At 34.9% G+C, this 24,219-nt stretch overlaps 1 long non-coding RNA gene across 1 annotated transcript; it reads left to right on the top strand.

Moving 5' to 3' along the window:
- The first annotated feature begins 14,081 nt into the window (after positions 1-14,081).
- On the top strand, positions 14,082-22,949 carry LOC116417428. Its single transcript, XR_004227689.1, has 3 exons — positions 14,082-16,903; positions 17,735-17,899; positions 18,306-22,949. It is a non-coding gene; the product is annotated as an uncharacterized LOC116417428 (long non-coding RNA).
- The last annotated feature ends 1,270 nt before the right edge of the window (positions 22,950-24,219 follow it).

Raw genomic sequence — 24,219 nt, 5'->3', positions numbered from 1 at the left:
GTAGTTAACGGTTATTGTTAAAAAAAAGTAAATCGCACAGTGAAAAATTGAACAGTGAAATTAAAGAAGAAAATATCTGGAGAAATTATATGCATGTGAAGCATTGATATTCGAATTTTCGTATAGAAACGTCTGTCGATAGAAGAAGATTTTCAAGTGAAAATTAACCGGTCAAAAAGGGTTAAAGAAGAAAAATATAAGCTCAGTGACGTAGATAAAGTCGTCAGCTACTCAACAATTAAAAGAATTTTAAAAACTAATCAAGATTTAAGTGCGATGCAAGAAGATTAAAGTCGGCGAGTGAAACACGTGGTGAAGTGCTATTTCAGAGCACGTGCAAATTAGAGGTTAAGCACATGTACTTGTGGCTTAAGCCTAAAGTAAAACAAGAAGACGGATTAGAAGCCAAAAATATTGAATTAAAAGAAGAATCAAGAAATCAAATTAGAAAAATATTTTTAAAAGCACTCAAGAAGATTATTAAATTGAAAAATCAAGTATACGAGAGCATTAGTGCAAAAGAAAAAGAAATGGCTAAACAAGCGAAAATCGAAGACATTATGATACCAGTGTTTGATGGTGCAAATTATTCCAGTTGGAAAATTAGATTAATGATCCTGTTAGAGTATAAAGAGTGCAACGAACCAGCAATAAATGAAATGCCTGATAAATATAAAGGCAAAGAAGATGATTGGAAAAAGATTGATTTAAAAGCTCGCACTATGATAATTAGTGCTATCTCAGACAAACAATTAGAATACATCGGTGAATGTAAAACAGCTCTCGCGATGATAACAAAATTCGATAAAATGTATTTAACACAATCAACAGCTTTGCAAATTATATGCAGAGGAAAAATCGAAGAAATCAAATTAAATAATTATAATTCAGTGGAAGAATTTTTTGTAGAATTCGAAAAAGTAACTAATGAATTCAAATCAGCTGGTGGGAAATTAGAAGAAGTCGAAAAATTGAGATATCTACTTAGAGCTTTACCACCAAGCTATAGTTACATTGGGGATTTTATAGATGTTATCCCAGAAGACCAAAGAACAGTAGACTATGTAAAGTCGAAAATAAAAGAGAAAAATATGACTAATGCTGAGTCAGATAATAAAAGTAATGCCAGTACCTTTGCGGTACAAACCAAAGGCAAATGTTTTAACTGTGGAAAATTTGGCCACTTCATAAACGAGTGTACGAGACCACATCAGCAGAGCAACCGAGGACGAGGTGCTCAATATAGTCAAGGTCAACGAGGTCACCAACGAGGAAATCAACGAGGCTACAACAGAGGGTTCAACAGAGGCTTCAACCGAGGCAACTACCGAGACAATCAGCGAGGCAGAGGTCAAGGTCAACCCAAAGCTAAATCTTCAGGCGAACAACAGGGCGACTACTCATCCGAAGCATGGCTGACCCAGGTCTGCAACCCAGAGGTAAACCAGATAACTGCGTTAGAAAATAGTAGCGAAAGTTTAGGTCAAATTAATTGGTTACTAGATAGTGGCTGCACAGACCACATTGTAAATAATGATAAATATTTTGATAAATTCGTATATTTAAAAAATCCTATAGAAGTAAAATTACCTGATGGTAAAAGTTTGAAAGCTACTAAAATTGGAACTGTAAAATTACTTTTTAAAAATTATTACAATCAAAAACAAGTAGACGTAAAAAATGTTTATTATGTTCAAGGCATTAGACAAAACATACTGAGTTTCTCTAAAGTCACAGAAAATTATACAGTAGTAGCAAAAAATGATGATGCCAAAATTTACAATAAAAATAGAGAATTAATAGCAGTCGCAAACAAAAAGGATAATCTATATTTTATGAAAAGCTATGTAATTGAAAAGGAAAATAAGCAAATGTTTGTAAATTCATTAAAATTAACTGATAAAGAGAAATGGCATAGAGCATTAGGTCATGTTAACTTTCAATATTTGAACAAATTAGTGAAAAATAAATTAGTAAAAGGATTGCCAGAAAAAATAGAAAATGTCGAAATGAAATGTGGAAATTGTATAGAGAGTAAAATGGCAAATGTACCGTTCGAAAATAATAGATCAAAAACTACGGAAATTTTAGAATTAATTCACACAGATTTAAATGGTCCACATAACACAATCGGTTATGGGGGAGAAAAATATTTTGTAACTTTCATTGATGATTATAGTAAGTGTACTAGAATTTTCTGCATTAAAAATAAATCAGAGACTGCCAGTTGTTTAAAAGAATTTGTTAGTTTAGTAGAAAATAAATTTAGTAAGCGAGTTAAGAAATTACGTTGTGATAATGGCAAAGAATATTTAAATAAGGAAATTTATGATTTTATAAAATCAAAAGGAATTGAACTATTGCCATGCCCACCGTACGTCCATGAATTAAATGGAGTAGCGGAAAGATATAATAGATCCGCAATGGATATGGGCAGATGTTTAATGCGTGAAGCAAAAATTCATAGGCGATATTGGCCTGAAATTATGAAAACAGTAGCTTATCTAAAAAATCGCACAATTGCAAATACAGCCAAAAATAAAACGCCATACGAAATATTTTTTGGTAAAAAACCAAATGTTGATCATTTAAAAATTTATGGCAGTCGAGTCTTTGTACGAGTACCAGAAGCGCTGCGAAAAAGCAAATGGGACGATAAAGCCAAATTAGGTGTACTAGTAGGTTATGTAGAAAATGGCTATAAAGTTCTCGTCAATGGTAGAGTTATTCATGCTAGACATGTACAAGTAGTCGAAGAAAATACAGAAATTATTTGCTTAGAAAAACTTGATGATGAAAAAGATAGAGATTTGGAAAATAGCGAATCTGAAAATGTAGAAAACAAACTAAACTCTTTTACCCATACTTCGACTCTCGAGTCAAGTAGGGGTAATGAAATAAATTTCGAAAATCGTATAGATAATTATGAAAGTAGAGAAAATGAATTAAATTCTGATATTGCTGAAAATGATAATTCAAGTTTAAAAGTACAAAGAAAATCTAATAGAAAGAAAAGTCCTGTAAATAGATACGGAAATCCTGTAACTCATTTTATATATGTAAATCATATTGATGCAAATGTACCAAATACATTCGAGGAGGCGTTAAACTCAAATGAATATAAACAATGGAAAATTGCGATGGATTCCGAAATCAATAGTCTTATGAAAAATAAAACTTGGCAAATTGTTGAAAGGCCAAAAGACAAAAAAGTCATTGATGTGAAATGGGTCTACAAAAAGAAAAACAATAATATGTATAAAGCGAGATTAGTTGTAAGAGGATTTCAACAAAAGGAATACTTAGATAATGTTTATTCACCCGTAGGAAAAATGCAAACTTTGAAAATTTTATTGTCATACAGTTGTAAAAACAATTTATTTATAGAACAAATGGATGTAGAGACAGCTTTCTTAAACGGTGATGTAAAAACCGAGGTGTATATAAATGAACCAAAAGGTTACGAAACAGGTGACAATAAAGTTTGCAAACTGCAAAAGGCATTATACGGACTGCGAGAAAGTCCTAGAGCTTGGTACGATTGTTTTAATAAATTTATCGAAAGCTTAAATTTTGTGAGAAGTAACTACGATTACTGTCTATACGTAAATAATACAAACAAAGATTCAATATATATTTTAGTTTTTGTTGATGATCTCCTAATTTGTTGCAAAGATAAAAATAAAATAGATAAAGTTAAATCTAGTCTAATGCAAAGATTTGTGATGAAAGATTTAGGCAAAATAAGCCAATATATAGGTATTGATATAAATTATAGCAATGATAGACAAAAAATGACTTTAAGTCAAACAAAATACATTGAATCTTTAGCCACTAAATATAATTTAGAAAAAGCCAAATTATATGATACTCCAATGGAGTCAAATTTAAAACTAGATCAAGCTAGTGAAATTGATGAAAATATAAAATATAGAAACTTGATAGGAGAATTATTATACATTAGTACAGGCACAAGGCCAGATATTGCGTATAGCGTAAATTATTTAAGTCGATACCAAAGTTGCTACGACCAAACACATTATAAATATGCGTTGAGAATCCTAAAATATCTGTATAAAACTAAAGATCTAAAATTGACATATTGTGATAACTTGAAAAACGAAATATTAGATTGTATGGTAGATTCTGATTATGCAGGTGATAATGTAGATAGAAAATCTACAACAGGCTTTGTAATAAGACTTTATGGTAATGTAATTTTCTGGAAAACTCATAAACAAAGCACTGTAACCAAATGTTCAACTTTCGCAGAATATACTGCTATGTCAGAAGCAGTAACAGAAATATTGTTTGTAAAAAATTTATTAAGCGAAATGTTCAATGTAGAATTCGATAAACCAATTAATGTGTATGAGGATAACTCAGGTGCAATTGCGATTGCAAAATATGGTAACTTCACTAAAAACTCGAAGCACATTGAAGTGCAATATCATTATATTAATGAGAATTATGAAAATGGCATAATTGATATTATAAAAATAGACTCTCAATTCAATTTAGCAGATATGTTAACGAAAAGTCTAAATAAAACAAAGTTTATAGAAAATAGAAAAGCGCTAAGATTAATTTAAAATGTAATAGAAAAATGTATCGAAAATGAAAAGTTAATGCTAAAGATCAAGATTATAAACTTAAGGAGGCGTGTTGTAATATAGTAAGTATTATAATCTTGATTATCAGTACCAAAATGGTACACGTCGCGCCATCTATTGGTCAACTGCGATTTTGTACATTGAGACGAGCTCACGCGAGAGCTGACGAACCGCGCATGTCTCGCGCTATACTCTAATCGCCTATTACGTATTATATCATATTCCGTGTGTAGAGCAGACTATGCTGTACTCTACAATACACTCTCTCTCTTGCCTGTAAGACTCCGATGTGAGCAGACGTGCCGCCGACTAGGCTCTCAAGCCTTTTACAATATACTTAACAATAAATTAACCTCAAGTTGTTGTTTATTGATCCAACCTTTTTCATCAGGTATGCCTATAGCCTATCTACTAGTGGTTAAGAGCCCAAGATGCTTATACATTGCATAAACCAGTACACCGAAAATTTCAAAGTCTTCATTATAATGTACCGACTATAGATTCTGTGTGGGAGGGTGATCTTATAGGGCTTACACCATTAAAAACTTATAACGATAATTTTTCATATTTACTAGTGGTTATCGACGTACTAAGTAAATATGTCTTTGTCGAACCTATTAAAGACAAAACTTGTTTAACCGTTACAGAGGCGTTTAAAAAATTCTTACGAGAAGTAATGATAGAACGGTGGTGAGTTTTTAGGCCTTAAAATGCAAACTTTCTTAAAATCAAAAAATATAACTCACCAGGTAACTAGAAATCCAGACATTAAAACAGCTATTGTTGAAAGATTTAATCGTAATTTAAAAGAACGGATGTGGCGTTATTTTACACATAAAAACACAAAACGTTACATTGATATTCTGCAAGATCTAGTTTAAGATCTGAACCAACGATTGTTGGTGACGTACAAGCAGCTCTACTGCGTATAGCCCCTGTCAATTACAAGGATTATGTATTTGCTTCTAATCAGTATCAAACTTTTACACCTGTAAACTACGTACCTTTAATAAGGAATTGCTTTCGAACCATTACAATAGATATAAGAGATCATCTGGGCCTTGTAATACCATTTGAGTGTGGAACGTCGACGATGACACTTGATTTTAGACAAATAACATAACTTTATTTAACATGACGCATTACGATCATTATTATGAGGCGCAAGTCGGTAGTGGTGGTGTCGAGCATGTATATACAGGAGCCCCATATCAGAAGGGTCATGGTGGTATAGGTAGTTTTCTCGGAGGTCTCTTTCGTAGAGCGTTGCCATTTCTGAAACGAGGTGCTCGCGCAGTAGAAAGAGAAGCACTCAGAGCAGGCATGCATATAATAGATGATGTAAGTGAAAATAAATCCACATTCAAACAAGCTCTACGTTCCCGAGCCCGTGAATCAGGTCTAAATTTGAAAAGAAAAGCTGAAGAAAAAATAGAGAGTCTCGTGGAGGGATCTGGTTATAAAAGTAGACAACAGCTGCGTAAGCGCCAGTCGAAAGTTAACCAGCGTAGAAAGCGCACTACACTTAAAGCAAAGACGAGGAAAACAAAGAAAGTCAGTCAAAAATCAAGCAAGAAAAGAAAGACACGGAATATTAAGAAGAAAACGCGTTCAGTACGTGATATTTTTGGTCCCGCTTAAGAAAAATGGCTTTTCTTCACGCTCACTCTTGCAAGTGTGCAAAATCCGAACTTGATTTATTCACTTTACCGCCTACTCAGACGTCTATAGAAGGTAGTCAATGGATTGAGTATAAACCTGTGACTAGTATTTCTGAAGATTCATATTTAGAATTTCTTATTCCTGGAAACTCAGATGATTATATTGATTTGGCTCATATTATGATAAATCTCAGTGTACGTCTTGAAAAAGGAGATTCACCCATAGAAGATAAGACTTTAGTTACTCCTGTTAACAACTTCCTGCATAGTATGTTTAACCAAGTGGACGTATTTTTTAATCAAAAAGCAGTTTCACCTCCGAGTAACGCTTACGCTTATCGTGCATACATAGAAACATTACTTAATTATTCAGAAGAAGCTAAAAAATCCCATTTAACGTGTGCTCTATGGTGTAATGATACACCTGGCCATATGGATGCAGCTCTACAGACACCTAGCAGTGATGGAAAAACAGTTTTTTCCATTAATTTAGGGGCTTGTGCTCGTCGTGACTACACTAAAGGTGGTAAAACTATTGATTTACTGGGCCATTTACACGCTGATGTTTTCAATCAGGAGAAATTTCTCCTCAATGGAGTGGAAGTTAGAGTTCGTCTTATACGTTCCAAAGATGCTTTTTGTTTAATAAACTACGAGGCTGAAAATGTAAAAGTGAAAATTCTGGATGCTTCATTACGAGTACGGCGTGCTAAGATTAATCCCGGGATTTTGCTTGCACACTCAAAAACTTTATCTAAAGGTACAGCTAAATATCCTTTAACGCGTGTTGAAGTAAAATCCTTTACTTTACACACTGGTATAACCGGAGAAACTTTAGACAACACTATTCTCGGTCAAATACCAAAACGTATAATAATAGGCTTAGTTTCAAATAAAGCTTTTAACGGCAGTAAAAAAGAGAATCCGTTCAATTTTCAACATTTCAACTTAAACTACTTGGCAATGAGTGTAGACGGGATACAAATACCTAGTAGAGCTATACAGCCAAACTATCCAGATAGATATGTAGATGCTTATCATACATTATTTAGTGGCACGGGTATTCATTTTGCAAACGACGTAAACGATATATCGAGGACAGATTATCCCCACGGTTATTGTTTATACGCGTTTGACCTCACATCTGATCTATCTGCAAATTGTAATACACGCTGGAATCTGATAAAAAATGACACCATTCGTTTAGAATTACGATTCGAAAGTGTTCTACAACAATCAGTTAATTGCATTATATATGCCGAATACGACAATATTCTTGAAATTGACTCAACTCGTCAAGTCATCGTTGATTTTGGAGGTTAGCTATTAGAAATTTTATGATTCACTTACTGTATATAATGACCACTAATTAACCCTTTTCACTACGTAAGTTAGGCCTCCTACTGATAACAAAACTCATTACGTTGTACGGCATTAGGTATAAATTACAACTCCTTAATATGACCAGCAGTTAGAAAGGTCTTGTGCTTCCTATTCTACGCATCTACAACAGCTCGAAATTATGGATTATATAGTCGACGTTTTGGGTTTTCATGACAGTGCTGACAAGTTCATGATCAAAGAAGTTGCTGTTGTTTCTTTAAATAAAGAGTATATCACTCACTGGATCGCGACTGCACCCCATTCATTCTCAGACTTACCTATCAAAATACAAGTACACAATAATTGGCTTACAAGTAACGTTCACGGTATAGAGTGGTTCGAAGGAGATATTCCATACCGTCAGCTACACGCTAATCTTAGAGAATTAGCTAGAACAGCAAGACAGATTTTTGCTCGTGGTACTGAAGAGACAAAACTTATACAAAGTATAACTACACGCCATATAGAAAATTTGGAGGATTATAACTGTCCATCTACATATCATTTGCCAAAACGAGATATTTTGACTGCCCTGGATGCTCACTACAGTTATTCGGATCCAAGACTCGTTTATCGAACACCCGCTGATTGTACAGGAGCTAGCGCGTCTTCAACGAGTATACGTGTTGAACCATCTAGTACTCTGGATTATTATTATTCAAAACAACGGAAGAAAAATATTAAATATACAAGACCTCCAACACCTGGTCGCACATTAGAAGAACCAATATACGAAGAGGTTTCGAACAGTGGCTATTATACAAACTCAGTACCGTCGCCTAAAACAAACTCTACGTATATACAAGATGAACACGAGTCAAATACGGGATGCTCTACGCTTATTAAGAATACCTTCAGCGGGTGTATGCCCTGCCGACAGGATTCCTCGGACATTGACGAGACCGACGGGATGCAAATTTAATACAGATATACACACACAGCCTGGATCTCATTGGGTCGCTTTATACATTGACAGACGGGGCCACAGAGTCTTTTTTGACAGCTATGGAGTACCGCCTGTTTTTCCACACCATATAAGAGCAGTGCAGCGTAATACTATTTTTTATGAGTGGAATACTCTACAATTACAAAGTCTAAACTCTAAAGTGTGTGGTCAGTTTTGTCTGATGTTTTTAGACTATATGAAACGTGGTTATTCATTAGAGAGATTTTGTAAATTATTCACTACTGATTATAGGAGAAATGATAAAATTGTAGAACGTTTTTATAACCGTCTTCGTGGTTTCACAGTCAAATTTAAAAATAGTAGTAAATATAAATATCATGTAGGTAGTGGTCATAAACGTCATTCGAAATATTGTATTCAATCATGTAAACCTAAAATATTATAAAATTTTATACTACTTTTCTGAATAAATTAATATAAAAGACATTTGCAATTGTTTAAAAATTATTTATTATTACATTTTTCCTTATTTACCGAAACTGAACATATATCCTGCACCTATTATTTATTTAGTTTTACGTAATTATTATTGATATTTCTTATTATTATAATTATTATTATTATTATTATTATATTCATATGAGCGTGTATAGACGCTCTCGAGCAGGCGCTCGCGTGCACGCACACATATGCCTGAATGTGGAGATGTGTGTACACATATGCATACATACGGACGTGTACACATATGTATGCATACGTACGTGCATGTACACATATGTATGCATACGTGTTAGAACGTGCAGAAATCTACCTCACCAACACATAGTTAAAAGGACGCCACATGTATACGATGCATTGACAGCTGCTGAAGGAAGGGGGTAACTCCCACAGACGCTACAGCCACGCTATATCGCTGGCTAGAGGGGAGAGGTACACAAGCCAACCACTCTGTCCGCCATCTTGGACCTAATCTTGTACGAGCGTCAGCTGGCCCCTACAACGGCGGCCATTTTTGTCCCCATCCTTGTACGCCGACTAAGGCTCTCACCTCCCCTCTTTGGCCGCCATCTTGTCCCTATCCTTGCACATATACTACTTACTTTCTCTCTGTCTCTTTCTCGCACACAAGCTACACGCTCTATGCATACACGTGCACTTTACAATTTCTTTCTCTCTATCACTATCTATCTCAAACTAATGCTAGTAATCTTATATATTTATTGACTATTTGCTATTTTTCAGGAAAACGTGAATCCTATGTGGTATCAGGGCAACTCCGTATTAAGCTGTGAAATCGACAAAGTAAGAAATAATTTAAAGCATGTTTTTGTTTATAAGTTTATTCTTTATAAAAATAATTAATTTTTAAATTTATTTTATAGGATGGTTTAAATTGTTCAATGGGGTTAAATTATCTCTTAATTGATACTAATAGTCAAGAAGCTGATAAGAATAGTATGAATTGACTAGTTGAACTACTCAGTCAATTAAGAGATCGCCAGTTACGAAAACGAATTGTTCGCCGCAAATTCGAATAAAACTCGGCAGTAACTCGTGAACGCGAAATCCGTATACGCGCATGCGCGCGTGTGTAGCAGCCGCTCGCCCGCTTCTGCCTATGTGTATAGCGCATGGTGTAGTCAAGTGTGTGCAGCGTCTGTTGTGAACATAACCGTATTGTTCCTTTTTGCATTTAGTGAAGCTAGAAAGTTATAATCAATTTTCGGAAGATCAAGAGAAAAACTTATATATGGAAGAAGATTCTCCAATTGAAAACATTGCTTCATGTCATATTTACTATTCAGACCACAGCAACAGTTCTAGTGATAGTGAATTTGACAGTGATTCAGTTAATTAATTATTTATAATAAAACAAATCTTTTTTATTGTTTTTTTAAACATATTTATTATTTTAATTAAAAACGGACTATATGTTAAGGATAGAATGAAGATAAAATGGACGCTCATAACCTACAAATTCAAATCTCATTCGCTAGACGGGTTTTTCTCGAGTTTTTGAGTAGTTAACGACGTCAGGTGACGAGGTTTCTGGAGATAATGGCGAGCATAAATTGGCGTAATTTTCTAAATTCGAGATAAACGGGGCAACAACCAGTTAAGATTTCTACCAGGGCAGCACCCACAACTTCAAGAAAATCAGTCAAAAAGTGACAAAAATGAAATTTGTGAAACGGGACAGTTACGAAAATACGTCAAATGCTAACATAAGTATATTGGAAGAATTTGATATCGATATTGGTAGCATTATTAATACTGAAATCGTAAATATGTCAGACAAGAGAGTGCTTGAAATACAAAAATTTAACCGAATCTTTAGAAAATGAGTATAGAGAAGATACACTACAAGAACAACAGCAGCAGCAACAACAACAAGAACAAGTTCAACAGCAGCAGCAGCAACAACAAATTGATTTAATTGATTTAACAGAGACTCAAGAAGAGAATAAAGGTGATCTTAGTCATGAAAAATTCACGCAATCCTGGTCGATAATTAGTTCATCAGTTATTAAAAAATTAATTGAAAAGATAGAAGAGTCTGTCACGTCGTGCGATTTTTCCAATTTTTTCAAAATCTTAAAATTTTATATTTTTTTTTAAATGCATAAATGCGTACGTGACGCATTTTCAAAATAGATCCGAAAATGCGGGCCTGAAGAGAGAAAGCGAGGGACAGATATCCCTATCGTAAATCTCTTGAGCTGCGCGCATCGACGCGAGGCATCAGCGGATGCATTAGAATAGCGATAGTAAAGTTTTTCTGCGCATTAGTCGGCAGGAGAAAATTTTCGGGGCGTCGGACCGAGCGCAATTTTATGACGAGCAGCTGCGTTTGCTCAAGCTATCGGCAGCGTCTAGAGCGACCGTAATTAAGACAGCCTACGAGGCTCGGACAATTTTTTTTTTTTTTTATTGCAGGGACAGTTTCGGAAAGTACGCACGCTTGCAGCTGTGTACTGATCCCGGAATTTTCCGCTTTTTGTCAAAGTATGAAAACTTATTTTGTTAAAATTCGAAATATTTATTTAGAATTCTTTTACATCAGGCTATTGTATAAACTATGCATTTTTTTTTGAATTGCATACGTTCGCTTTTAGCAATAGATTTGGTGGGATAGTTCTACATAAGTATATATATATATATATATATATATATATATATATATATATATATATATATATATATATATATATATATATATATATATATATATATATATATATATATATATATATATATATATATATATATATATATATATATATATATATATATATATATATATATAAATGCATAGTTTGTTTGCAGCTTGTAGTATAATTATAATTTTTCAAACAACAAACTGATAACGCGATCTATTTATTTATTATTTGGCACTAAACTGTATATTTTTCGATTTATACAGTTCGCTTCTTGTGCATAATTTATGAATGGATCAAATGTCTATTTGTTTATTTCTGTCTTATATTTTATTGTAATAATCGGTCGGTGTGAAGCTACGATTGTTACAATAAGGTATATTATTTGGCAGAGTTATAATAGTCGGTCGGTGTGAAGCTACGATTGTTATAACGATGCATTGTAAATTTATTAAACACTAAGAATAATAAAGTAGTTGAATTAAATATTGAGGCTGCGGACAGATAAAATGTATAATTTTCATTAGTAAATTCAATAATAAATTCATAATAATTTTTCTTAAGAATAATGCGCATAAAGACTTTACTTTTAAGTTTAAGTATAATTATTTGGTATCGGTTTGTAGAGAATTTTACAAGCACTAACATTTTAACATTGATTATTTCACACAAAATTTCATTTAACCTTCATTTACAATAAACAGAATGCTTGGAAAATTCGACACAAATTGGCGTGCGCGTTAGCAACGGTATTCGCGTGAACCACGGTTGTGGAGGAGAGGGCGTAGGCGGACCGAAGGGCCTGACCTACGATACATAGGAGGAGAGATGCGGAAAATCGGCGTAAGTGAGGGAAAGCTGAAATATAACGGCTTCTCTCACTCGCTAATTTTCGGCATCTAGGCGGAACGAGACCCCAACAACATCGAGGAGGGAGGATTCTAGGCCCTTCGTGCTGCTGAACTTCAGTATGAAAGATCACTCCGGTCCCGGCTCTCAGTCAGCACGGTTAGTTTCGCGTTTGTACGCGAAAAGATAGAATCACGCGCTCGTACGCGGTAGACAGAAATCGCGCTTGTACGCGATAGAATAGTTTTTTTTACGCGCTTAGTACGCGTAGTGTTAGTTTTTGCGCTAAGTCGCATATTTTCCATTTTTATCTTATTAATATATAACCTAAAATCAAATAGAATTTGTAGTGTTAGTTTTTGCGCTAAGTCGCATATTTTCCATTTTTATCTTATTAATATATAACCTAAAATCAAATAGAATTTGTAGTGTTAGTTTTTGCGCTAAGTCGCATATTTTCCATTTTTATCTTATTAATATATAACCTAAAATCAAATAGAATTTGTAGTGTTTTTATTTTGTGACAAAACCTTCCTTCAACGAGGTCCAGGTGAACAGCAGAAAGAAAAAGTAAGTAAAATATTTATTAACTGTCCTAATTTCTCTAAAATCGTTCCTAAAACTATCGCTTGGATAAATGAACCGATAACACCGGGTCATTTATCCCTCTCTCACTCATCTAGAACTTAAATCCGAGTAAGTCCGGGTTATTTTCTAGAAGATTTCTTTTCATTTCTATTCTTTTTTTTAACAAGCATTCAAAGCACCCAGCTATTGCACGAAAGTGCAGGCTAAAGGTGTAATTTATATTAAATAAGCGCTGTAGCATCGTTGGATGTTACAAGTCGGTAAAAAGACTACAGCAGCAAAATAATAATATATTGAGTGAACTTATAAAAATGAACAAACATTTAAAATCATTCTTGCAATTATCAATCACACACAACCTCAGAAGCAGCAGAAAGGAAAGAAACGGAAATCAGCTGAAAGTAAACCAAAAAATTGTAAAAAAACTAAAAAAGATGAAGGTAATCATGAAAAAATTTTAAGAGAAATTAAAAAATTAGCCTCAAATGTTCCTCATGCCTTAAACCAAAATAAAGAAAAAACGAGTAAGAATTCAAAAATACGATAAGATTTGTAATAAGTTGTATTTTTTGTTGAATTTATTTAGTATTGTAATTATAAGTATAAAAACAGATTTTTTTATACCAAAATAAAACAAAGTTTTAATAACATTTGTATTATTTAATTTATTAATCCTCTTCCTCTTCCACTTTTTCTTGCACACAAAATCACACACACACATACACACACCATTGTTAACGACCGCTCTTACAAAAAGATCATTCGAATTTCTTTTACGTTAGTCACATTCATGCAGTCGCATCCGCAGGTATCCAGTAGACCTCTGTTTTACCACTTGGACCAATCGGTTCTCTCTTACGCTAGTGACACAGCAGCTATCTCTCTCTCTCTCTCTCTCTCTCTCTCTCTCTCTCTCTCTCTCTCTCTCTCTCTCTCTCTCTCTCTCTCTACTGCATACACACACGTCGCACTAACTTTTTCTCTCGCGCTTTGCTCACACATCTGACAGTGGTCAAGTAGTAGGCACACGCACACTACTCCCACATTGGGCATTAGACCTCTGTTTTACCATCCAACACTCGTTTAGTCGTATCTGCTGGTTAAGAATAGATCTTTTTTATCTACTTTTATCTTATTTACTTTACAATATCAATCACAAATATCCGCATTAAAATATATAAATTAAACAATATTTTGTTTATTTTATTAATATATATCAACTGTGAAAATGGAGGATATTATAAATGAATGCCTACAGCAAGTTAAGCTCTTGGAAGAGGTCGAAAGATTATTATTTTCTGCTACAAGTACAGTTGATTTATCCACTGTAACCAACGCACTAATACGGAAAGTCATTTGTGTTCGGGAGGCTAGCACGCACGCCGGAAGAAGGCGAACTCGAGGAGGAAGATTTATTACCAACCTTTAATGGTTATATGAGGGAGCTGGTAACCCGACTTAATAGTCTCCAAGCGACGGCGAGAGAAAACTCGATTAAAGCGAAGGAGAGGGCGAAACAATATTATGACCGACGAGTATATTAAAACACTACAAATTGGAAACCACGTATGGCTACTAAGCGGCCCGAAACCGCATAAATTCGAGGATCAATATAAAGGACCATATACAGTGCTCGACGTGAGCCCCAACGGCAACGTAAAAATACAAATAAGCGCGACTAAAGAAAAAATCGTACACGCAAACAGGCTACGCGAAAATGATAAGACTAAGTAGAAGTAGAACTACAACATAACCGTACGCACATCGTAAACAATGCATGAGAAGCACAGTAAAAAAAATTAAATCACATTCAGTGCAAGTTATAAAATTTTTTTCAAACACGCTACAGGCCAGCACGCATACACGCGCCATTATGATAGACACGAATACGCGTACTCTAGAAGTACGCGATCACCAACACGCATACACGCGCCATTATGATAGACACGAATACGCGTACTCTAGAAGTACGCGATCACCAACAAACACAAGCTTCAAAAAATTTTTTTTTCTTGTTTTCCTGCTACCTGCCCGCTCACAATAACCATAAAACGACGACAAATAAAAACAAGAACCAGCTAGCGGTACATTCAAACAACTGACAAACATGCTAAACAATACACATAAATGTTTGTTAGATAAAAAAAAGAGAACGCATAACGTTTAATGAACTAATTACAATGATTACAGATGATAAACATGTGGATTTTGTGGCTAACAACGATAGCTCAACTTTTCATCGGCGGTGCCGCGATAATAGCATATGACTGTTCGCAGCAAGTCTCTAATTTAACAACTTTCTCGCTAATTAACGTCGGAGAATGCGATATAGAAATTCCGGTATTAAACACGACGCGAGTATTCGTAAAACTGTTGCAAATAAATGAATTTACGAAAACGCACGTAAGATTCTGTAAAGTCGAAATAAAGAGAACGGTAAGAACCTGCGGCGCGTTTTCGCACTCGAGCGACGTGATTAGAGGCGAGGTCAAGTTTCTCGACGAGATACTTAAGAAGTTATGTGAATCAAGCGACTAGAAGACGGACAAAGATAAACAAAATAACATACGCACTCATCCACTTCGCGCGTCACTTAATCGCTTGAGATATTAGATAAGCAAACAAAAATTATAACTCTAGAAAAATTAATAATCATATAAGTATACAGTTAGTAAAGTTATGTAAACCGGCAGCAAGAAAAACGGAAACGAGATTTCTCAACTCAAGAAGACTCGTACTGTTTCGCTTGCCCAAGGGAAAAGTAAATTCGATGTATGTGACAAAAAAATAAATAAAGAAAAGGGCACTTGCCCACCAAAGAAACGAATCAGAACAAGGTCGTCGTAATCGAACTAACTATATTCCTAACAAAAAAAAATCGAGCTTCACTATTCGAAGACTTGTCACGAAAATTATAACTTCGAGGGTCAGGAAGACATTGAGCACAAGCGGTCACTCCCACAGACCGGGCCGAGCATCGCCAATCATGATTAAGGGAGCGTACCGGCGGCAGTGGTGGTTAATTACAGTCGTATTTTTTTTTTTTTTTTTATATTGTACGTAAACATTATCTACCCTAGGCGGTATCGCGTGAGCGGGCTGCGCTAAATAAAAGGTCTCGTCGACTCGGAATTTGTAATTATTTCTATCGTGCGAGTAATCGCTCTATGCGGCCGCCCGGACGTAACAATAGAAAGGAAATTAGCTAATCAGCAAGCTTTACGCGGGCGGGGTGATACGAATTTGGGTACTAAAAAGGTATTTTCCTGCAAAATTTGCAAAAGCCCGGATGATACTAGTTGTATTTGTGGGTCCGAGCAAGAAAAGGAATGCCAATTTTGTAATACAAAAGGTCACACTCTTGATAACTGCGTAGCTCATGCAAAGAGCATATTGAGAATGAAACTTACTTGTCAGTTATACAAAACCGAAGGTCACACTGCTAGCAACTGCAAAACTATTGAGACGTGCCAATTGTGCAGTAAAATTGGTCATTCGGCTAAAGAATGTCTACCTCTAGCAATGCTTACGCAAATAGACCTAAAACTATTTGTCAAATTTGTCAGAGAGTAGGTCATCCAGCCAGCTCTTGCTATTCTTTAAAAAATCGAATAGCTCAACTCACTCGAACTCAAACGATCAACTAATACTTTCTGTCAAATTTGCAGATTACCTGGACACAATGCTAATATGTGCAACCAGAATCTCACAGCCCAAGCAGCAGGTCAACAACAACATAAAAAAGTAAGTAAAAATTATTTCATTTATTTTATTCTGTACTATCTTTTCCTTGTACCCACCACTGTGTGGTTTACAGTCATTTCTTTTCCGCTACGAAGTAGAGTCAAGTGCCGGTTGACTATAAAGTTCTTATATCTAGTGTCGCTAAATCTAAAAAGTTTTGAATAAAGTATTTGTAATTCAACCTGCCGATCAGGATATCTATCCTGTTAATCACAGTATTGAATACAAAATACTAAAATCGCGAAATTTTCTTCTTTTTCATAAAACCATACTAACTTTTGCAGGTGACTGTTCAGGACTTGTCTCTGTTTAGCAGTCGCTCCAAAGTTAGTCAAACTTCTAAACAAAAATCATACAACCAGACTCCTTGTTTAGATTTTTTGCATAATCTTTAATAAAAATAAAAATAGCACTCTTTCTTCTTAATAACATTATTTCTTTAAAAAAATATATATATTCCCGGATCACACCATTCGCGACTAGCTCATCCCTACCTATTTGCGGCAACGCAAGGGTAAAAAGGAGCGACGTTCTTCTTAGAAAATTTTCTACTGAGAAGATTTCTAAGATTAAAACGAGCAGATTTGGTTCTAAAAGACTGAATCCGACGTGACACAGTATTACAGACTTTTAAAGCTCCTCGTCAAATTAGTCGTTTAAGTGAACCTCTAGTAAAAAGAGGCTTTTGGAAAGCTAGACATTGGGAAAACTGGATTTTGTATTACAGTCTCCCATTGTTTTCCTTAAAATTGTCAAACAAGTTAATTAAGTACTGGAGTTTACTCGTAGAGAGTCTACACATTTTATTATCTGATAATTTTACTTTTACAGAATTAGATCATGCTGATCGTTTATTACATGAATTTGTTATAAAAACTCAAGAGTTATTTTCAAAATCTGCTATGACATATAATATTCACCAATTGCTCCACATTTGTAAAAGTGTTTACGATTGGGGACCATTATGGACTCACTGGACTTTTTCTTTTGAATCGGGTAATTATCAACTCTTAAAAGCCACACATAGTGCCAAACGTGTTAATTTACAAATCATAAGTTCACTAAACCTCATGCATATAGTGTACGAACTTTGCAAATGAAACAATGAAACTTGCAAATGAATCCACTAATATCTGATGACGTCAAAAAGTTTTGCGTTAATTTAATGTCTAAAAATAAAATAAAATATTTAAAAATGTCTGATGTTAGATACTTTGGAAAAGGAATATTACTAGGTGAAAAAAATCAATTTAATGTATCTCCTACTGCAAAAATGTACTCACGCATTGTTAAAAATAATTGCATTTATTCTTCAGCTAACAAAAAAAAAATAAGCGAAGTAATAACTCAATAGCTTGTTTGCGTGATGGAAGTTTTATCAAAATAATATTATTTATTCTAGATTTTGATCGAAAAGAAGAGTGGCTATATGTAAAAAATTCAAAACTAAACTAAGATGCGGAAATTCGGCGTATGTGAGGGACAGCTCAGATATAACGGCTTCTCTCACTTGCTAATTTTTGGCATCTAGGCGGAACGCGACCTCAACAACATCGAGAAGGGAGGACTCTAGGCCCTTCGTGCTGCGAAACATCACTCCAGTTCATCACTCCGGTCCCGGCTCTAAGTAAGCTCAGTAGAATTCGCGCTTAGTACGCGTTAAGTTTTATTTTAGCGCTTGTACGCGTAGTTTTAGATTTGCACTAAGTACACACGATTTTATTTGTATTTGCGCTAAGTACGCATATTTTTAATTAAAATTTAAAGTAAATTAAACTGAACTTGTGTGTATTCGGTTATTATTTTTACCGAGAGTCTTCATCCATCTATGGATCTCTAAGTACCCAAGTAGCAGACAACGAGTAACAAAGTGATTTTTAATTATTTGTCTTAACTTTCCTCTAATCCTTTCTACAACCTATCGCTTGGATAAGTGATCCGAATAACACCGGGTCATTTTCTAAAAGTTTTACATTCATTTCATTCCTACATTAAGCAAACATTCTAAGCACCCAGCTATTGCACGAAAGTGCAGGCTAAAGGTGTAGTTTTAAAATAAGCGCAGTAGCATCGTTGGATGTTACACGGCCGTAAAAAGAAGTGGACCAAGTGACCTTTAAAAGTTGTTACTTGATTTTCATACAAGGATAGGCCACTCCAAGCAGTTATAGCGAAAGGGACACCGATTCGAAATTTTTCAGTTACTAATGCTGATGTCAAATCTATTGCAAAGATTAAGATCCTCAAAGTGTAGGCTAAAGGTGTAGTAACTAAATAAGTGTGGTAGCATCGTTAGATATTACACTCGCAAGTAGGTGACAGGCGGCGACCACCCGATAAGCTATAAATTAACTGCGGGGAGAAGGGACGCCGACGCATTTTCGGAGCACCGCCAAAAAAGACAAACCTTTCATCCTATCCTTTTCCATACCTCCATCCACCTATAAAAGCCCATGTGTAACCACGAGAAGGGGCCTTCTGCAACCGACAGGGCGAAAGTGCAGGCTAAAGGTGTAGTTAAAAAAAATATATAGTGCAGTAGCATCGTTGGGTGTTACATACGCATCAGTTATTTTATATTTCGTGCTTGTACGCATAAAGTTTTTTTTGCGCTAAGTACGCATCTATTTACCTATATCTTTTAATATATTATTTTTCTGAAATCGTGTTAGGTGTTTTATTTTCCGAAATCTTTTGCCCTTCTACGAGTTCCAGCTGACAGCAGCAACCCGAACAGCATAGGACAAAGTAAGTAATTCAAAATTTTGCTGTCATATCTTTTCCTTTTACTTGTCTATAACCTATCGCTTGGATAAATGAATCGTTTAAAGCCGGGTCATTTATCCCTCTCTTACTCTTTTAGAATTTAAATCCGAATAACACCGGGACATTTTCTGAAAATTCTACTTTCCTTTCATTCCTTTATACAGACATTCAGAGCACCCAGCTATTGCACTCACCAAACCACTCACTCCAAATTTCCAAAATTAAAGGGAGAAAAAAAATAGAACAAGGAAGAGCAAGCCATCTAGGAACGTGTTCAACTAATAAACCCAAGGTAAGCTTTTCAATTATTGATTTGGACCACCACCAAAAAGAAAAGAAAACATTTGTGGGCAGGGACACGAATCCTGACCAGATTACTCCCTGGACACCTGTAGAGCGTGTCAGATAGGCAAACTCGCACAAAAGGGGAAACTCTTCAAGTTTCCACCTAACACTTGATTTGCATACAAGGATAGGCCACTCCAGGCAGTTATAGCAAAAGGATTACGATTCGACATTTGTCAGTTACTAATGCTTACGCCAAATCTTTTGCAAAGTTAAGGACAGCTGATGGTGGTATTTTACATGTGCCTGAAAATTGCATTTTCTGGAAAAGATTATGGTCTATAAGGCCAGTATTTCAAAGAGCCAAACGAACGAGATTTTACATTTTTATCACCTTCTCGAACAGAGTCAAAGCAATAGAGTTAGAAATACGAGATGCAGCAGAAAGAGAAAACAGACTTAGACACGGTATAGAGCACGAAATAGAACTGAACGCAATAAGATTTTTTATTCGCGGGCAACACAGTGGAATAAAAGCTGGCATAATTCGCACTGGCACACTAGAAGAAGCAACCACAAGCAAGCCGTGAAGATGAACCAAAGCAACAACTATCGCGAGGACTTCGATGGCAGATTGTAATAACAATTATAGTTTTAAGTTGAATTCATGTATGCTGCTGTACCTTTCAGTACGTTTCCATATAATTGCGTATATTGGTGTTAAAATTTTGACTTAAAGTACGTAAAAGTACCTCATTGAATCCTTCGGTAACATAGTATATTGGATATGGAAAGGCTTGGTTCACTTTTCAAAGAGGGCATCTGTGCTGAGATGGGCGTGTTAGCCACTCTTCTGGACAATTATTTCAAGTTAAGCAGGTTGAGATTGAAGTCTACGAATTCATTTACAAAGAGAGACTCTAACATTTATGTAACAATAATAATTAATTGGTTAATGCAGCATTTACAAATTATATTTGCGCTTAAACAAAAAGGGTTACGCCATACTACTGCCATAATAATTCACAACAAGAGTTCTATGTTCGTCGCAAAATTATATAGTGCAAACTCGAACTGTAAGTGACAGCTGAGACACTAATCCCGATCATTCTCTCCTTTATAACTTCTTACTTACTATAGTCATACTGCACTTTCTTCACTTTTTTGAGCGCTGCCGTCTTAATGTCTTTGATCAAAAACTTTTCATTTTCGGCAGAAAAATAGCACGAAAGCAAATCAAAAAATTCTATTTTTAAAAAAGGACGTCGCAGCGCTAAAGAGAGAGAGAGAGAGAGCAGTGCGTGTCGCTTTTTTACGTTAACAAATTTTCGAGACGCAGAATTGTGTGGAGGACACTAAAAGAAAAAAATCGCTTTATAGCGTTACTAGCTTATAACAAAAAAAAAAGAAAAACATACGAACAATAATTTTTTTCTAGACCACCGACAGATTAATTCTCAAGTTTTCCGATTTAAAGGCTTTTTCTTCTTCTTCGAGGATTCTTTTTGTTGCCGCAACGAGCACCTGCATTTCCCTGAACATGGCCTACAGGCGAGGACCCAACTCCTTCTCTTTGTCGACTTACAACTGCGTTGACATCTTATACTCCTCTGCTAAGGTTAGCCTCAACTGTTGGTTTGGTGGTGTTCGTTTGGTAATTCTTTATTGGCCTTAATGGCGGCCTGATAATAGGCCCTGGTGATGGTCTGTTATATTTCGATTCTTCTTTCCCTGATGTTATTCTTGGGTCTTGTTAGGCTTACTGCCGAGGTGTTGCAAGCTAGGCAGTAATGTCACCAGAAGTTATTAGTAAAGCAGCTGGTGAATGAATGGGTTTCAAGGTCACTTAGCTTACCGAAGCTAGCTTAAATATGCCGAGGACAAGTGTCTTGGGACGCAAAGGTAGCGTTGGTGTGTTTATTGGTGGTACGGAGCACCAATGTCTCACATATTTTAAAGATAGCTCTGTTTAAGCTGTTCTGTCTCTCTCGCACATCTCAGTGCCTTTGATAAATCGGCTTGGCACTCAGTTGCGAATAACTTTGGATTAGACGTTGATGAGGTCTGTCCTACTACAAATATGTGAACATTCAAATGAATTGTTTGACTTGTTTGTTGTTTTTAGATGACAGAAGATGATGAATCATGGTAAGCTGTTTCACTCCTTTTATCAGCAATAGGCTGCTCCGGTTGCTAGCTTTCTCCTGTCCACCCATGTGCTCTGGTGTATAAGGTCACCAGTTCCGTGTACTTGTTCTCAGACCTTTGACCTCTTTGAGGGCTCCGATTCTTTTGCTTCTTAGTGTGCTCATATTTGCTGTTTAATTTTCATCGAGCCCTTAGCTTTATCAGCCCCGTTATCGAAATTTTTCGTGGCTTGACATAATATTCCAGCCAGCTTAAGAGCGGTTGCTACAATGTATCGTTATGTAGAAGCTATATTGCGATGTGTTTTTGTGATGGAAAATTACTTGTCGATCGTCTGTTGTATGTCTTTATGCCGAATTTCTTCGTTTTATAATACTTTGTATCTACGAATTTTAATTTTCATGCCCTTCACACAATTTCTTGTATATTAATAATCGCTTTATATCATAACACAATATTTCCATGAAACTTTGTTTTTCTTTGTTTTTTATGATAGTATTTATATCATTTTTTTCTAAACATGGTTTCTCGCTAATATTTGCTAATTCTGTGATCTATTTAGCGTGAATAATGATCCATGCGAATTCTTGTTAAATTTTATGGCTTTATTATTATAAGTGAATTCACGTAAATCTTTATTCATGCTCGTACATGCTATATACAAACTACAAAGCTTGATATTGAATTTGTCATGCTTTATCTTTGATTCTGTATTTACAAATAAATGTGTTGTTTCTTTTGACTTCCATACGATTATTCCTAATTAAATATCTAAAGTTTATTTTTTCTTTTGTTAAATTCTTTCTGTTTTTATTTTTTTTTTGCATTAGACTTTTATGGAATTCTTTTTTTCTTTTCTTTTTCATCCATTTCTTTAGTTGTATACATTTTTTATTTTATTTTATTTTTTGTATTTTTTGAATTCAATATTTATTTTTTTTTTCATTCACAGTAGGAATTCTTTTAGAAATTATCTTTCACAATTTTCTAAATTTCGTAGTGTAATACTAACAAATTGTAACTCTAACACTATCAATTTTATACTGTTTGGGTTCTCATCTATTTTACTTGTTGGTGCGCTTTATTTATTTTTTTCTTAAATTCACAATTTATTTATTGTCAGTTGTTTATTTTTGTACTTCTTTTGTATTTTCATTTTTTTTTCCTTAAAGATATGCATAAATTGTGCTTTTCAAATTTCAATTTTTTAAATACTATTTCGAGTGATTTTTTGACACAGCGTGCGTGAAATGTACCTTCAATTGCATTTTCTGCCCCTGTATCAAAAAGTTACATTCGTTAGACGTGCGAAAAGTTGATTCTACGCACTTTTATGAGTGTGATGTTACACGCATCTCGAGATACATGTTTTATACTTGTATAGAATCGACTTTTGTGCATTTGAATAAAAAAATACCGTCTTCTTACGTATTCCTACTACCAAATACTCAATTCCGACATTTTTATTGACCTTATAGTGTCACTTACACTTACGCACTCTATATACTCTAATACAAAATGTGCATTTGATTTACAAATTTTTTAGTACGCTTGTTATTAATATTTGTTTACGGTTTTTGAATTACTAAATGCATGGTCGATCATTTGATATCAATTTCTAGTATTTCTTTCGTCATTTTTTTTAAGTTATTTATAAATGTACGAGTTTGAGAATCTCGTCTCTGATTTTTTTTTCAATACCTTCACGCGTATTAAACAAGTCGACAGCTTGGTTTTTATTTGACAATAGTTTTCATCCATTTGAATTAGAGAGTCTACTACTTTACTTTGTTAACTCGGTCTATGTGTTAAGCTTAAAATCTGTAATAATCAATTGCTGAGTTAACAAGTTAGCAAAAGTATTAGAGCCTCAGAATCCGTTCGTACTTTAATCTCTATTGCTTTCTTTAAATATTTATCTAGCTTGTTAAGTGGTAAAACGGATGCTTGAAGATTTTTTGGTGGTATGAGTGTAGGAGTAGGAGTATGACGAGCGGCGAGAGAAAGTTTGGGGCCGAAGAGAGAAGGTGATATAAAGTGTCAGGTCCGTCGATACGATAGCAAACCGACCTATTCAGGAGAGGCAGATAGTTACATTAGTCGGTACAGCAGCACAG

Source organism: Nasonia vitripennis, chromosome 4 (assembly GCF_009193385.2).
Source record: "Nasonia vitripennis strain AsymCx chromosome 4, Nvit_psr_1.1, whole genome shotgun sequence".
NCBI lineage: Eukaryota > Metazoa > Arthropoda > Insecta > Hymenoptera > Pteromalidae > Nasonia > Nasonia vitripennis.
This window is presented reverse-complemented; position numbering and strand designations above follow the sequence as displayed.